Here is a 4,658-nt window from a genome sequence, read left to right as displayed (position 1 = left end):
TTATGCTTTTCAAAACCGAAATCCACCGAAACGCATAATTTCCTGTCTTGGGGATTTTTGGGTATTTTCCCCCATTTTGGGTATTTTCGATATTTTTCAAGAAATATTAAATTTTTTCGTTAAATATTGTAAAAAAATATCATAATGGACATGTGTAAAATTAAAAATGGACATATATCCGAATTTTCCTTTATTGGGGATTTTTTGGGTATTTTTTCTAATTTTGGTTATTTGTGGCATTTTTCAAAAAAATTAAAATTATTTCGTTAAAATGCATTGTAATAATCACAACACACTAAAAAAATAATATTTATTATGATGTTGATCACATTTCCCCGTTTCTAGAAATTTTGGTCATTTATCCAAATTTGGGGATTTTAGGTTTTTTTCTAAAAATTTTATAAGAATTTGATTTGAGTGATTACATATACACATGTGTTATCCTTTTCAAAACCAAAAATAAATCGAAACGTAAAATTTCCTATTTTAGGGATTTTTGGGTATTTTTTAATCATTTTGGGTATTTTTGTTATTTTTCAAATAATTTTCAAATTTTCGTTAAACAATAAACATTTTTAAAACTAAAAATGGGCAAAAATTCGAAGTTTATCTTTTGGGGATTTTTGGGTATTTTTTCTTATTTTGGGTATTTTTGATTTTTTTTTCGTAAAAATGGCTAATATTAATCATAATAAACATTTTCAAAACTTAAAATTATCAAAAATTCGAATTTTCCTTTATTGGGGATTTTTGGGCATTTTCCCCAGATAGGGTATTTTCGATGTTTATAAATTTTTTTTCGTTAAAATGGCTAATAATCATATTAAAAAACATTTTCAAAACTCAAATGGGCAAAAATTCGAAGTTTCTCTTTTGGGGATTTTTTTAGGGTACTTTTCCCCAATTTTGGGTATTTTTGATATTTTTTCAAAAAATTTTAAATTTTTTTGTTAAATATTGTAAATAATGATCATAAAAGACAATTTCAAAACTAAAAATGGGTAAAAATTCGACGTTTCTCTTTTGGGAAATTTTTGGGTATTTCTTCCCATTTTGGGTATTTTTGAGACTTTTCAAAAAAAAAAAAAAAAAATAATAATAATAATAATAATAAATAACAAAAAAATTTTCGTTAAATATGGTAAATAATGATTATAAAAGATAATTTCAAAACAAAAATTATTTCCATTTTTGTTATTTTTGAGATTTCTTCTAAAAAAAATTAATTTTTTCATTAAATAAGGAAATTATTAATCATAGAAGACATTTTCGAAACCTTAAATCGACACAAATCAATAATTTCCACGATTGGGAATTTTTCGGGTGTTTTCCCCATTTTGGGTATTATTGAGATTTTTCAAAAAATTTAATTTTTTCGTTAAATATGGTAAATATTAATAGCAATAGATATTTTAAAAAATAAAAATTGGCTCAAATCAATAATTTCCACGATTGGGGATTTTTTGGGTATTTTTCCCCCAGATTGCCTATTTTTGAGATTTTTCAAAAATTTTTAATTTGTTTGTTAAATGTGGTAAATAATGATCTCAAAAGACAATTTGAAAACAAAAATCGACACAAATCAATAATTTCCTCGTTTGGGATTTTTTGGTTTTGTTATTTTTTATATTTATGAAAAAATTTATTTTTTTTGTTAAAATGTCTAATAATTACCATAAAAAACACTTTCAAAACTAAAATTGGGCAAAAATTCGAAGTTTGGGAATTTTTGGGCATTTTTCCCCAATTTGGGTATTTTTGAGATTTTTAAAAAATTTTAATTTTTTTTCGTTAAATATGGTAAATAATGATCACAAAAGACTATTTTAAAACTAAAAATCGACACAAATCAATAATTTCCTCGATTGGGAATTTTTTCCCCATTTTGGGTATTTTTGATATTTTTTTAACAAAAATTATTTTATTTCATTAATATGGTTAATAATGTTCAAAATTGAAACTAAAAATTGACAAAAATCCGAATTTTCCCTTATTGGGAATTTTTTGGGCATTTTCCCCTTTTTCCACATTTTGGGTATTTTTGAAATTTTTTCAAAAACCTTAAAATTATTTCGTCAATTTGACTAATAATAATCATAATACACATTTTTAAAACTGAAAATGGTCAGAAAAAACATAATTTTCTTTATTGGGGATTTTTGTTTTTGGTATTATCCCCATTTTGGGTATTTTTGGAAAAAAATTATTTTATTTCATTAATATGGTTAATAATGTTAAAAATTGAAACTAAAAATGGAAAAAATCCGAATTTTCATTTATTGGGGATTTTTTGGGATTTTCCTCATTTTGGGTAATTTTGAGATTTTTTAAAAATTTTTAAATTTATTCGTTAAATATGGTACATAATGATCAAAAAAGCCAATTTCAAAACTAAAGGTCGACCCAATTCAATAATTTTATCGATTGGGGATTTTTTGGGTATTTTTCCCCAATTTTGGGTATTTTAATATTTTTTCAGAAAATTTAATATTAATTTTATTTTATTTAATAATAATATAGAATAGCAACTAAAAATCGATAGAAACTCATAATTTCCTTGATTGGGGAATTTTTCCCCATTATGGGGTATTTTTGGTATTTTCCAAAATTTTTAAAAATACTTCATTCAAATGGCTAATAATAATCATAAGAGACTAAAAACTTAATATTAATTATAAATTTAAAAATATTTCCCCATTTTGGGGATATATTTTTGTTTTACATATTTCCCCATTTTTTGGGGATTTTTGAGTACTTTTGCTATTTTTTCAAAAACTTTTAATTTTTTTGGTTAAATATGGTAAATAATGACCAAAAATACAATTTCAAAACAAAAAATCGTCATAAATCAATAATTTCCTCGATTGGGGATTTTTGGGTATTTTTCCCCATTTTGGGTATTTTTAATATTTTTTCAGAAAAAAGAATGTTATTTTAATTTTATTTAATAATAAATAAAATAGACACTAAAAATCGACAGAAATTCACAATTTCCTTGATTGGGGGATTTTTCCCCATTTTTGGGTATTTTTGATATTTTCCAAAAATCTTAAAATTACCTTATTGAAAGTGGCTAATAATAATCATAAGAGACTAAAAATTAATATTAATTATAAATTTAAAAATATTTCCCCATTTTGGGGTATTTTTTGTGTTTTATATATTTCCCCATTTTTTGGGGATTTTTGAGTACTTTTGATATTTTTTCAAAATTTTTTAAATTTTTTCGTTAAATATGGTAAATAATGACCAAAAAAGACAATTTCAAAACAAAAAATCGTCATAAATCAATAATTTCCTCGATTGGGGATTTTTTGGGTATTTTTCCCCATTTTGGGAATTATTAATATTTTTTCAGAAAAAAGAATGTTATTTTAATTTTATTTAAGAATAACAAAAATAGCCACTAAAAATCGACAGAAACTCACAATTTCCTTGATTGGGGGATTTTTCCCCATTTTTGGGTATTTTTTTGGTATTTTCCAAAAATCTTAAAATTACTTCATTAAAATGGCTAATAATAATCATAACAGATTAAAAAATTAATTTTATTTATAAATTTAAAAATATTTCCCCATTTTGGGTATTTTTGTTTGTTTTATTTATTTCCCCATTTTTGGGGATTTTGTTTATTTTTCGAGGGATATTTGTAATGGGCATTTAAAAACAGTCAAGAGATAATCTATTTTCTAAAGCAAAATCTAACTTTTTAATTAAAATAATTTTTACCCTTTAAACACACAAATCGTTTTTCCCCATTTTGGGGGATTTTTATATATAAATTTTTTTGGGGATTTTTTTAATGCTAAACTATTTTTAAAAATTATTTGTAAATTTATTCTCTTTTAGTTATCTCACCTAAAATTAAATTAAAAACTAATTCAATTTATTTCCCCATTTTGGGGATTTTTTCAAAATTCCCCGGGGGAGTTTTTTTTGTAAAAAAATATATATAAAATAAAGAGGATTATTTCGCACTATTTAATTCCATTGGAAATATTCTATCTTTTTTAAAATAAAATTTAAAATTACTTAAAACCCATTTCCCCATTTTGGGGATTTTTTCATAATTCCCCAGGGGAGATTTTTTTATAAAAAAAAATATAAAAATAAGAGAATTTTTGGCCCTAGCATTTTTCACTTGAAAATATTCCATCAACCCTAAAATATAGTCCAAAATCTAATGAAAATCAATTTTCCCCACTTGTGGGGATTTTTTATAATTTCCCAGGGGTAATTCCCCTTTCAATACAAATCTGGAATTTTTTGGCACTATCACCTACTTTTCCAAATATTCTAACTCCTCTAAAATAAAATAAAAAAAATTAATTAAAATCCATTTCCCCCACTTCGAGTGGGGATTTTTTCTCCCTTTACCCGTGGATAAATAAATATCCCCATATTTGGCCGTTTTTTTTTTGGTATAAAATTTTGCAAAAATTTGGCAATTTAGATAGAAGAAATCATAGCAACAGAAGCAGAAATTATTAGCAGAAGCGTAAAGCATTTTGATTTTATCGCAGCGTATTCTCCCTTTCCCCATTTCCCTTCCCCTTTTCATACTTTAAAACAACTCTGTTTTTCCCTTAAAATTCCCTCTTAAATGACTGAATTTCCCACCAAATATTTAATCCTGCTTCTGTGTGTGTGTGCTTGTG

The sequence above is a fragment of the Musca vetustissima genome, unplaced genomic scaffold (genome assembly GCF_032173495.1).
Source record: "Musca vetustissima isolate MV318-11 ecotype Yass unplaced genomic scaffold, APGP_CSIRO_Mvet_v1 utg8326, whole genome shotgun sequence".
Lineage (NCBI taxonomy): Eukaryota > Metazoa > Arthropoda > Insecta > Diptera > Muscidae > Musca > Musca vetustissima.
The sequence above is the reverse complement of the archived record's forward strand: the minus strand, read 5'-3'. Positions refer to the sequence as shown.